This window comes from Rhinopithecus roxellana, chromosome 5 (genome assembly GCF_007565055.1).
Source record: "Rhinopithecus roxellana isolate Shanxi Qingling chromosome 5, ASM756505v1, whole genome shotgun sequence".
In the NCBI taxonomy this organism is placed as follows: domain Eukaryota; kingdom Metazoa; phylum Chordata; class Mammalia; order Primates; family Cercopithecidae; genus Rhinopithecus; species Rhinopithecus roxellana.
In genome coordinates, this window is record NC_044553.1 from 30,384,630 (window position 1) to 30,398,070 (window position 13,441).

At 43.5% G+C, this 13,441-nt stretch overlaps 1 protein-coding gene across 3 annotated transcripts in view; it reads right to left on the reverse strand.

Annotated features, from left to right (window-relative positions):
• The window catches only part of LOC104678483 (protein-glutamine gamma-glutamyltransferase Z), a 46,414-nt gene that overhangs the window by 28,076 nt on the left and 4,897 nt on the right, over positions 1-13,441 (reverse strand). For 2 of the 3 annotated variants that reach the window (XR_004057339.1, XR_004057338.1), the window contains exon 3: positions 11,410-12,724. The exons of the other annotated variant lie outside the window; for it this stretch is intronic. The gene's annotated coding sequence lies outside the window, so the exon portion shown is untranslated. Of the gene's footprint in view, positions 1-11,409; positions 12,725-13,441 lie in introns of those variants that run through there. 3 annotated transcript variants of the gene reach the window in all.

Here is a 13,441-nt window from a genome sequence, read left to right on the forward strand (position 1 = left end):
ACGGCTAGGACTTCATCTGAAACTGGAACAGGAATGCCTGCAGCAACTCACTTTATAAAGCAAAAATTCACTTTATAAAGCAATTGTTTTCAATAGGGAGAAAAAGCATCAGAGACTTAAGAGATTCAGACATGCAATATCAATGCTGTTTTTCCTACACCACTTTCAGATATTAGAGTTTTATGGCTATGGGTAGTTTGCTTGAAAACCTAAACATCACTGATCAAATTGATTTTTATTACCCCTAGCATTTTCACACCACCACCCTCCTTTGGCGTCTTACACATTACTGTCATTCCTATCTGGTATTCTAGCTAATCAGCTCTGTTGGGCCACTAATTTTTAAATTAAGTTATGATCAATTGATTAATTTTTAATCAGTACCCCTCATGACATTATAAATCATGTTTTTTAGTTGATCACATATATGCCATTTGCTCTAAATTTTCCCTATAAGAAAAATGCCTGATATAGACAAGTTTTAAATTTAGTTTCCAGAACAAAAAGGGTCTTGTACTAGAGAATCATCTCTGTGTTGATAACAGACCAAGCTCTGCTGGGTTCATGAATCCCCCAGATTTGTTCAGCGACAGGACAGTGTGCTCTGAGGAGCTTTAATTCCAAAGTAAATATAGACATACTATAATCCTTTCCTGGTTCCACACCCTCGTGTGTGTCTACTGGCTTCTCCACTTGAAGATCCAGCAGTCACTTTAAATTCAATACATTCACTCCACCCTTCCATTCCCAGTTGATTTTATGTTTTACTCATCCTTGTAAATATTACAAAACTGCCTTAGTTGTTTAGAACCTCTATTTGAAGGTTGTGTGGCCAAATGGACAGAGCACAGGTTTCTGAGTTAGAGAGCCTTGTTGAAGATTTATCTGACCCTCTGAGTTTTAGTACTTTGATTTGACCTTAAGCAAGTTATTCTCACTAAGTCTCAATTTCCTCTCATGTAAAATGGGGCTAATAGCAAAGCTTACTTCACAGGCTTGCTTTTGAGAATCAAATAGATGTTTGTGAGAGCATGTAGAAGCCTGAAAGTGGTAAAAAGCCACTTGCGGCCGGGCGCAGTAGCTTACGCCTGTAATCCCAGCACTTTGGGAGGCCGAGGCAGGCGGATCACGAGGTCAGGAGATCGAGACCATCCTGGCTAATACGGTGAAACCCCGTCTCTACTGAAAATACAAAAATTAGGCGGGCATGGTGGCGGGCGCCTGTAGTCCCAGCTACTCTGGAGGCTGAGGCAGGAGAATGGCATGAACCTGGGAGGCGGAGCTTGCAGTGAGCTGAGATTGCACCACTGCACTCCAGCCTGAGCGACACAGCGAGACTCCGTCTCAAAGAAAAAGAAAAAAAAGAACTTATGTCAAGACTTGCTGCTAAGCTACCCAAGGAGGCATTCATAGTCAGGGAGACTTTGTCATAGTCCAGAGTCCAGCCTCATTCTCATTCATTCTTTTCAGTGCTCTTGGCTTGATTATTGTTAAGGCAGTGAAAACATCATATTTGACCTAAACTGACTGGGTCACACCCCTGCCTAAAACTTACCAATAGCTTGCATTGCTCCAGAGTCCAAAATGTTAGCAGAGTCCACAGGTTGTGCCACCTTATTTTACCCTAACCATTTCCCCCAGCCACATCGCCTGCAACTCTCCCTCTCGTTAGCTTGCTGATCTTTTGTTTTCCCAGTTACCAAATTCCCAAATTAACATCTTTCCCCACACCATCCCCCTTCCTGGTCATTCTTTCTGCCCTCTCTTCAAACTCAACTGAAATGCCACTTCCTCACAGACACTTTCCCTAGCTAGCCAAAGTCCCCATATTTCCTCTCTTGGAGCACTGCAATTCTCCTTCACAAAACTCATCAGACTCTAATTAGTCATTTGTATCATTTGTCTTCCCCACTAGATTCCCTGTCTTCTGTGTGTCACTCAGATTATCCCACCTGAACAGGCGGGGCCATCTACAAAATAAAGCTGACTTTCTAGGCTACCTGAATTACACCACCACCAATTCTTCCCCTATGAAATTAGCTGGAAGTTGAGTATTTCCCAGGGTCCCCTCCCCAGAAATCCTAGAAAATCCCCATGGTAGCTTATTTTCCTCCACAAATCAGTTCTGCTTTCATACCAGCTGGTGCCTGCTTGGAGAATGAAAACTCAGGAGCAGTCTTCAAGGATAGGTTGACTGGCTCTACCAGGTTAGATGTCTTTGACTACAATCCTGGGAGGATTATAAAGGCCTTCAGCTATATAGCCAGGAGGGTGTTGCAGGAGGGGATAATGAGATCAGCCACACCCTCCATCTAGGATCAGCTCCTGAGCCCCTGCTGCTGAGCCTTAGGTTCCCATTCAGAAGACCCCTTCCTGGTGGTGAGCCATGCCCATCTTGCCCTCACCTGCCTGTCTGACCTCAGTCTGGACCATCCCAGGTCATCAAACTTCTTTTAATAACTAAATATCAAAGTATATCAAAGAAGAATAGTCATGATTGATCCCCCAATCCCTTTTTTTCTAGGACACTTCTGCCCCTTGAATATGATGGAGGAAGAGTAATGGAAGAGTTCTGCCCAGCTTCTATACCCAAAACCTGGGGTAGAGGTTAATGCCTAATTCTGCTACCATGAATTCTGTCTGGCCAAACATGATTTCATTCTTTCTTTAGATGTGTTAAACCTACCAATTATGCTATAACCAAACTTTGTTAGTTCTTCAGGCTGCACACAATCTGATTCCCTCTCCTTTTGTCCATCTCCGTCCCACCCTCCAGCTGGCCAGGCCGCCATCGCCTCACCTGGTCTATGCCTCACAGTGCTACATTTTGGTCCTATATGATTCATATACCACACAACAGCCAGAATGATCTTTTAAAAAAGCAAAGATTGTCAGATAAGTCACCTGCTTAAACTCTTCCATGTCTTCTTATTCTCCTTAAAATAAGATCCAAAAGATACAGTGTGACCCCCAAAGCTCTGCATGATCTGGCCTCTGCTTTCCTTTTCCTTATTCTCTCCCTGCCACAGCCATTCATTCATTCAATGTTTATCTGCTAAGCCTCTGTGCCAGGTGCTGAGAATACAGTGGTAAACAAAACTAGTGGGATCTCTGCCCTCGTGGAACTCACATTTTAGTCGTGGGAGACAATCAACGGACAAGAAAATGGATAAATAGACAAGATATGCTCAGATGGAGATAACTGCTCTAAAAAAGAAAGAAGCCAGCAAGCGCATGAGAGAGAGAATACTTGGGGTGGCAAGATGCTACTTTAGATTGGGTGGTCGAGAAAGGTCTCCCTAGGGTGGTGATATTGATCTGAGCTAAGTGACAAGAAAAAATAGTCTTTTGAAAATGGAGGAAAGGAAAGATTAAGTTCAAAGGCCCTGAGGCAGGAAGTAGGGGTTGATCTGAAGGAGGAAAACGGCAGCAGTGTGAGTGGAATGAGGTTGTTGTGGGAGAAGAGAGGAGAGAGAAGCAGAGGAGAAGGGAAGGACCAGATGCCACCAGCTTTGTGGGGTTTCCTCTGAGTTCTTCTGGTTCCTTGGGCACCCCTGTTTTCTCCCGGTCTAAATCCTTCTCATGTGCCTCTCCTTAAGATGTTCTCCCCTGCTTTGTTCTCCTAGCTAACTTCTCCTCTTTCTTCAGGGCTCTGGCTGACACGTCCCTCTCTCCTGGAAGATGTCCTTGATAAATACTCCCATAGTCTGCATACATTTCATTTATTCATTGCACAAAGATTTAAAGAGTACCTGTCATGTGTCAGGCATTGTTCCAGGCTCTGCAGATAGAATTAAACAGATTTTTATCAAATTAGAAAGCTATGTTTAGGATGATAGTATAAGAAGTGTGGTTTTTGTGGGATACCCTATCCTACCCTGTGGGATACTTTCTTGGAGAATTTCTTTGGAGACCATCTCAAAGACATAGCCGTCCTCTGGAGCAGCAGAGGCACAGGTACAATAAGCAGCTGTGGGGCTTCGGGCTAAAAGAGATGCATCTTGTGAGATGCAGTGGGCCTAGAAAGCAGCAACTTCAAATTGGTCCTCATGCTAATGACAGGGCTGATGCGGGACCTCGCTGCTTATCACCTGGTCAGCACTGTGCATTCTAAAGTTTATTTAGTGACAGAAGTGAGCTCCCTTAACAGCCCCAGGGAAGTACCCTCTCTAATCTCTTACCAGACAGAAAGCTAGGAAGTGCCCTTCCCTGGTTCACATCCCACGGTTCTGTGGCTTCCAAATTCCTAACACAGGCCCTAGGACTCCACCTGTGCCTGTTGTTTCGGGTTTTGTAGGGCTTTGGGTCATGGCCAAAGCCTAGACACAGAGACTCCATGTGCAGTATACTCAGCCAGAGAATGTCCAGTGACCAGAGAGATCAGAATGACACACTCCTTCCAGAGTGTCTTACTTGCCCGGGTCTGAGGCTGGTAGTTCCCAGGTGATCTGGGATTCATGTCAACTTCAGAAAGCAGAGTGAGAGGTTGACAGCAACATTTGTTTTGAGTGTGCCCTGATTGCCAAGCACCATGCAAGACACTTGCTTCATGTGACCCTCACAAGCACTTTCTGAGGTAGGTAATGTTATCAAACTCATTTTTCAGATAAGAAAACAGTGTCCCAGGGAGATTATGTGACTTCTCTCAGGTCACCCCATGGTGGATCCAGGCTCTAAAATGTGTTCTCTAGCCAGGCATGGTGGCTCACACCTGTAATCTCAGCACTTTGGGAGGCTGAGGCAGGAGTATCACTTGACCCCAGGAGTTCAAGAACAGCCTGGACAACAAAGTAAAATCCCATCTCTACAGAAAATCAAAGTATTAGCTGGGCATGGTTGTGTATGCCTGTAGTCCCAGCTACTTGGGAGTCTGAGGCAGGAGGATTGCTTGAGCCTGGGAGGTAGAAGTTGTAGTGAGCTGAGATCACACCACTCCACTCCAGCCTGAGTGACAGAGTGAGACCTTCTCTCTAAAATAAATAAATAAATAAATAAATAAATAAATAAATAAATACATAAATAAATACATAAATAAAAATAGAATGTATTTTCTTTCTATACCCCAGGTGACTGCCATGAAGGGTCTTGCCTTTTCCACTCCTATTAAAAAGGATTGTATTATTTCTCTGTATTGGCCATGACCCAAAACCCTCTCTGATCTCTTACAAGATAGAAAGCTAGGAAGTGTCCTTCCCTGGTTCACATCCCACGGTTCCGTGGCTTCCAAATTCCTAACACAGGCCCTGGGACTCCACCTGTGCCTGTTGTTTCGGGAGGGTTCAGCTCACATATGGAATAAGCCCGAGCAACTCCCTGAACAAGTTTTAAACCAAAGGAAGACTAATCAGGATGGGTGATGGAAAGTTTATTCAGAATCTGACAGGACACCAGGTTGAGATCATTCTGCGTCAGTCTGTGGTATTGTTAATGATTATTCCGGCGCACACTCTCATTGGTTGGAATAGACTTTGGGGAAAAATCATTAAAGCGGGGTGTGGTTGATGAAACCCTGCACCTAGGCAAGGGGCCAGACTGGGATTTAAGGATGGCTACATGGCTAAGCCATTGTTTCAACACTTTCACCAGAAGTCCTGAATGAGAGATGGTTTCGGCTCCTGACGGGTGTTGGCTTGGGGTCAGGGAAGTGCTTCACTACTCTCACATCTTGATCTCCTTCTCTTGAGCTTCCATCTTTTCCCCTGACCCACCATGTATGACCCCATAATAACTACAAACGAATCAGTAAAATAAAGCTCCTGTGAAGGCAGAAAGTCAGGATGTTCATCAGAGGGAGGGGAATGGGAAGCCACATTTCCTTGCAAACACAACATCCCTGAGAGAAAACATCTGGACAGTGTTTAAGAATGAGACGAGGGGTCCCAGAGTATCCTGTGGTTTCAGCAACATTTCAAGGCTGAGGTAGGTGAGGTGCTGAGTGTAACCATTAAGCAAGTTTCCAAGGTTCAAAACAGCAGCTATTTCCCCTCAGCTGTAAGCCAGAGATTCATTCAGTCCTCCTGAAAATGACATGTTCCTGTGGTCTCGAGAAGGGGTCAAGAAGATGTCTTCCATGCCAGGCATGGTGGCACGTGCCTGTAGTTCCAGCTACTTCGGAGGCTGGGTGGGAGGATCCCTTGAGCCCAGGAGTTGGAGGCTGCAGTGAGCAATGACCACACCACTGCACTCCAGCCTGGGCGACACGTTGAGACCCTGTCTCAAAAAAAAAAAAAAAAAAATGCCTCCCAGCAGAGTCTGATATCAGGACAGACGTCATTTCTTCCATGTGGGTGGTTATCCCAGGATCTAAAAGTTAGTGCTCACTCTTAACTTTTGACCTACAGCAAAAGAGATTATAAATGTGAAATGAAATGCAAAAGGGAGTCTGGTTTGTAAGTCAGTTGGCAGAACAGTAGCAAAGTTTCTAGGTGACGGAATGACTTCCAGATTAATTTAATCTCCAGCAGTTTGTCCCCAGACTTCTCTTAAGTCACCCCATGGTGCATCCAGGCTCTAAAATGTGTTCTCTAGCTAGGCATGGTGGTTCACATCTATAATCCCAGCACTTTGGGAGGCAGAGGCAGGAGGACCACTTGACCCCAGGAGTTCAAGACCAGCCTGGGCAACAAAATGAGATCCCATCTCTACAGAAAATCATCCCAGTTAATTTTCCAGTTGAGCTGTGGACTGGGCACCTGGGGCGGCTGCCTATACTACACCAGTCCCAGGAAAGAGCACACATTTCTTTCATAGTCTCATGCTTGGCTGGTTGTTCTGGACAAAAGGACAATGGTTCCCCTTAATGATTTGTGTTTAACTGCTGTGACAGAAACCAATGCCTTGATTATTTGATTTCAGTGTGGCATGAAATCATTGGCCTGTAAAAGAAGTAGAGGCAGCAAAGGGTTATGTAAGGCTTCATTCTCAAAGTCAACAGAAATTGGTCTCAGGTTGCAGGGTTGGCGATGTGGAGAAGGGAGTCTTGCCATTTCAGGGGCAGAGTCAACGCTACCGGTATGGCCAGTCTGACGAGCAGTACATTCTCAGAGGTACTTCCTTCAAGTGCCATCTTGACTCTTCCAGTTAGGTCTATTAGATGTGATGGTGGCGGGTGCGGTGGCTCACCCCTGTAATCCCAGCACTTTGGGAGGCTGAGGCAGGTGGATCACCTGAGGTCAGGAGTTTGAGACCAGCCTGGCCAACATGATGAAACCCTGTCTCTACTAAAAATACAAAAATTAGCCAGGCGTGGTGTCGGGCGCCTATAATCCCAGCTACTCAGGAGGCTGAGGCAGGAGAATCACTTGAACCCGGGAGGCAGAGGTTGCAGTGTGCTGAGATGGCGCCACTGCACTCCAGCCTGGGTGACAAGAGTGAAACTCCAGTGGGGGAAAAAAAAAAAAAAAAAAAGATGTGGTGGTGTTTCTTAACAGGAAGATTAGTTTAGTGTGTCCTCTGGATTTGGTCCAAGCCTCCAAGCTGTCTTCACACTTGAATTACTACAGGATTCTCAATCCTGAGTTTGAATCCTGTCTTGCTTTGTCTGTGTCCAGGAACAAGTTATATCCCTCCTCTAAGCCTCGGTTTCCTCATCTTCAAAGAGGACATGATCATAGGACTTACACAATAAATAGCAACAAGTGTTTTTAACTGAACTGTAGGCTAACACATAGCAGGATGCAGAAACTCTGAGCTGCTATGTGTTCTAGCTGAACCCGTAGAGTTAAATTAACACTGGTGTGAGTCGAGGTGGTCAGCTGAAACCAAAATGGCCACAGCGTTGTCTTACCAAAACTGAAAAAGTCTAGGCTAGAAAGTAGGATGCTGGTTGAAGTCATAATGGAGTGGATCTTAGTAGTTAAAATGCAATTTCTATACCAGTCTTCTACTAAAATGATAAAAACTTGCTGTCTATGTGGTTACTTGCCCCCACCACCCAGATGTCTCAGTGGGAGATGAAGGAAGCAGCAGGGCTGAGAATGGGGTTCCAGAAAGCAGTTGTGTACAATCACAGCTCTGTTCTAAAGGTGCTGGCTGATTCTCTGAGTTTATGACCAAGGGCACAGGTTTGCATGACAAAAGCTTGTGAGTTTTTTGGATGTCACTGTATTATTGCTCTCTGGTGCTACCTTATCTTTCCCTATCCTTCCCCAGGAAGCCAGTGGTACAGGATTTTTTACAGTGAAAGGGCATGAGAGAGGCCTGGCTTTAAGAAGTTAAACACCCATAAGGAGAGACTCTTGTTCAGTTAAAGTGTTTATAGAGTGCTGGGTACTAGGAATACAAAGATGAATTCCAAAGATACTATTCCTGCTACGAAGGAACTTTGGTCTGAAGTGAGCAGACAGACTAAAACACAGACGAAACAAAAACATGACAAACGCAGTCTGGATGATAGGCACCACAGCTCTTGGCTAATTTTTTTATTCTTTGTAGAGACAGGGGTCTCCCTATGTTGCCCAGGCTGGTCTCAAACTCCTGAGCTCAAGGGAACCTCCCTCCTTGTGCTCCCAAAGTGCTAGAATTATAAGCACAAGCCACTGTTTCCAGGCCCCAAAGATAAGCTTTGAAAATCAAATAAGAATTGTGTGAACAAGGTTGGGATGGCTTGGAAGTGGGATAGGAGAAGCAATATTAAGAGTCCAGACAGTCCAGACAGGAAGAACACTGTGAGTAAAGGACCGGAGGCATGAAACAGCATCATGTACTTTGGGAACTGGGTATAGTACCAGCAACTAGGATGCCAAGTAAGGGGAGGTGGCATGTGAGGAGGCGTTTCAGGGGATAGGCTTATGAGATGAGGATTATCCAATTCTAGCTTTCTGAAAACACTGCTAATAAAGAATTACACAGTGTAATAAATATTAACATAGAAAGAAAGAAATGTCACGAAAAAGAGAAAAGAGACAATGGCTCTGAATGAAAGCAGCTTTGAAGCCAGGACCAGCCAGGCTTGGGCCATCTCACAGGGGATTTGCTCCTATTGCTCAGCTACAATTTGTGTTTCCAATTTAACCACTTTTATTTGCTAGTCCCATTCCTGTGTTGGGTCTGGATATTCACAGAAGAAAAAGAAAAAAGTGGGTGAATGTAGAAGATGAGGAAGAAGGTTATAAAATAAATACTTGAGTCAATAGATCTTCATTTCGATATCTAACCGACATCCCAACGTCAACATATCCAACCTGAACTCCTAAACTCCCCCTAAAACTCTGTGCCACAGGGAGCCTCCCCCATCTCAGGTGATGGCAACTCCAACCTTCCAGTTACTGAGGTCTCAGGTCTTGGATCCCATCCTTCACTCATCTCTATCACACTCCATATCCAGTCCATTAGGATATTCTGTTGGATCTACCTTCAGAAGAGCCTCCAAATCTTATCATTTCTCACAATCTCCAGCTGAATTCATATCATCTCTCATTTTGATTACTGCAAACCTTCCAACAAGTCTCCCTGCTTTGACTCTTGAACTCCTACAACCAAATCTCCTCACTAGAGGGACCCTTTAGAAATGTAAGTCAAAGTGTGGGCCGGGCACAGTGGCTCACGCCTGTAATCCCGGCACTTTAGGAGGCCGAGGTGGGTGGATCACAAGGTCAGGAGTTCAAGACCAGCCTGGCCAATATGGTGAAATCCCATCTCTACTGAAAATACAGGCCAGGTGCGGTGGCTCACGCCTATAATCCCAGCACTTTAGGAGGCCAAGGTGGGTGGTCTCCATCTCCTGATCTCATTGATCTCAGAAATTGAGGGATGAGTTCCATGCATCTTAATTCAGGTACTGATTGAAAAAGAAAAACCAAAATCTCCCTACGGCATGATGACTCTGGAGAAGGGAGGGACACCTTGTGAGCTATTTGTCTAAGGAAGAGAGGAATTACAAGCTAAAATATTAGTTAACCACTAATATTTTAACATTTTAATGCATTTTCTTGCTGTCCGGAAGTTTTAAATGCCTAGGTAATGAAATTTATTGGCTTTTCCCCTCTATTCATTTTGTGTTTCTGCATTCTTTAAGGACACTTTCCTACCAAGGTTGTAATCAAGCAAAACGTCTAAATATGAATCAAATCAAATCTTTTATACTTCTAATGCTCATCCAATTTAGGTTGTGTGTGTGCTATTTAAAAATTTGTGTCTGGTCTTTAATCCCTTTGGAATTTAAGCTTGTGATTTGTGAGAAATAGGGTGCTAACATCATTTTCACAAATACAGGTCACCCCAGACCATATACTAAATAGTCCGCCTTTCCTCATTGATTTGAAATGTCACCTTATCACACAGTCTGTTTTTAATTCTTTATTCCTGATTCATTTATTTATTGTGACATCAATACCAAACTATTTTTAATTATGACATTAAGTTATATTTTGATTTTCTGGTGGTAATCTCTGATTTCAGCATTACAATTTACTATTCATTTATTACTGATTTTAGCTTAAATCAGTCATCCATACATTCATGTGATAAATATTTTTGAGTATTTATATGTTATGCACCAAACATAAAAATATTGTTGACTAGGCCAGGCGCGGTGGCTCACGCCTGTAATCCCAGCACTTTGGGAGGCCGAGGCAGGCCGATCACAAGGTCAAGAGATCGAGACCATCCTGGCCAACATGGTGAAACCCCGTCTCTACTAAAAATACAAAAATTAGCTGGGCATGGTGGCACATGCCTGTAATCCCAGCTACTCGGGAGGTTGAGGCAGGAGAATCGCTTGGACCCGGGAGGCTGAGACTGCAGTGAGCTGAGATTGTACCACTGCACTCCAGCCTGGTGACAAAGCGAGACTCCATCTCAAAAAAAAAAAAAAATTCTTGCTGACTGGACTCAACTGTCTAAATGTAAATTCAGTGAATTGGGGCCTAGACTCTACTTTTTAAACTAAGGTCTTTTTGGAGGGAGGAAAGGGAATGGTAACATTTATTTTCCTTAAATATTGCTGATGAATCCATAAACAAGAAAGATCAGCCTTGCTAACTTTTTCTGAAGCAATACATCTAAATATGAATCAGAGGCTGGGGCTCTAACGGAAAGCCTAAAAATGTGGACAAGGGCTGGGGAATAAGAAAAGCAGAATGCTATATAATATCCTAAAAGCCATTATTATTTCAATTTATTTCCTGTCTTTAGTCTGACAATTAGGTGGCAAATGACTTTTCACATAAAAATTAGGGCAAGGTCTTTCCTCTTCCTCTATTAAACGTCCTTTGAGAGTTACACACAAAGTCCTGCTCAGTGAACCATCACAACATCCTAGGAAGATCCTGTGTATATGTGCTCACAAGTACATTGAATTGCATGTTCCTACTCCTTCAGATTAGCCTTCTGCAAAGTTAACTCATTTAATCTCCAAAGAATACGGTCATTATTGAGCAAAAGAGGATGAGGATCAGCTGAAAATTGCAATCAGGGAGAAGGTTCAGGTTTATTCCATAAAGATAGAAATGACACCAGAAACTCTACCACCTTTGCCTGGGTCAGAAAAGTTGAATTTATTTCCAAAGACTCTTAAACTGTGGGTTCTTTAAAATTTTAATGCTTACCACCCCCACCCCACACACATATACAATAATTACAGGAGTTATTGATATCTGTTTGTGCATGATAAGAACTATAGTAATATTCAAATATAATTTATTTGAGTACAAGAGTGGACCTCTATCCAACAAGTATTTGTTAAGCATCTACTATGTTGGGAATAGAACAATGAACCAGACACAACTCCTTCCCTCAGTCAAGGAACTGCCCCTTCCCAATCAAGTGCCTTCTATCAATGTCCAAGACAGGTAAGTAAGCAGTCTTGTAACTAAACTGTGGGATGACAGAACTCTTGTTTACTCGTAATTATTGACATCCAAGGCTCAGCCTACTCTAAAGCTGATTATAAATTTCATAATTCCTGCTCTACACAGTCTCCTTCTCTCTTTAAACATCAAGTCTAATGTGATTAGCCAAGTTGCCATGACCTAACTTGCCGGTTTAATGCTATTTTACACCCCTTTCTTCATTACTGAAGTTAAAAGGCTTAGTCTTAAAGTCAAACTAGACGTTACTGGATGGTCCCGATGATTAAAAACCCACCTAGGCCAGGCATGGTGGCTCATGCCTATAATCTCAGCACAATGGGAGGCCGAGGTGGGCGGATCACTTGAGGTCAGGAGTTGGATACCAGCCTGACCAACATGGTGAAACCCCATCTCTACTACAAATACAAAAAAATTAGCCGGGCGTGGTGGTGCACACCTGTAATTCCAGCTACTCCGGAAGCTGAGGCAGGAGAATCACTTGAACCCAGGAGGTGGAGGTTGCAGTGAGCCGAGATTGAGCCACTGCACTCCAGACTGGGTGACAGAGCAAGACTCTGTCTCAAAAAAACCAAACCAAACCAAACCAAAACAAACAAAAAAATACTCCACCTTATTAACCAGTTCTTTAATTCACCAAAACTCTTCAAAGAGCACAGGCTTCTCTTGCACAGGAAGAAAACGGTTGGTTCCATTTGGGGCTGTCATATAGAGCTATTTTCCAGGAGACGTCATGTGGGACAAGTCCCAGGGTAAGCATGGGCTGCTTGAGGTTGAGTTTGGGATCACAAAATACATATGGAATAAGCTAGGACTTCAAGGTCTGAGATCACTGAAAAAGACCAAGAAAATACCTGGGTCCTGGAACATACTGGATACATACCATCTCCCAAAGATCATTAAGAAGACTTAAAGCTCTAGAAAGACAAAAAATGGATATTCAGTTTTAAAACTCAGAAAGTACAAAAAGAAGCAACAGCACTGGCCTTTGAAGAACATATCCTCCAACAGTTGTTCTTAACCTGTTTTCATGTTCACTATTATGATAAACTATTTTTGAAACCCAGAGTGGAGATTCAAAATAAGAAATTATTTTCCTTCCTTAAGTAGTTTATCTGGTCTAGAAGTAATCCCTAAAAGAGGAAGAGAGCTGTTCATTAACTCTCATAACTACTCCAGAGCTCCACATCAGAATTTTAGAACAAAAACTTCAAAAGTGAAATGGAGAAGCAAAAATTATTACCGAGCTTTAGTTCTCAATCTGGCTCACATCTCCAGCTGTGCAGATTACTGTTAATGAAACTGTGATTCAGCACTAGTCTATACTGAGTGCTGCTCCAAAGGCACAGTGTAAATACTGCTGACAATACTTCTAAGTGCTCTAATGAGTAGAGGTCAAGAGACGAATAATTCCTTAACTGAGCATGATGCTCAGTTACAGGTGGAGGACATGCTTAATCTGGTAATCACTTATAGGAAATGTGGGTAATTTCTCTCGGGAGAATAAGCCCTGTTACTCATAAGGTGCCCTACTGGGCAGTGCTCAAGAGAATAGGCACTACAGAACTCCTCATTTAGGTCTGGCACATGTCCACATTCTCTAGATGACCTCCCTCCTCCCCTCTTTCCCCCAC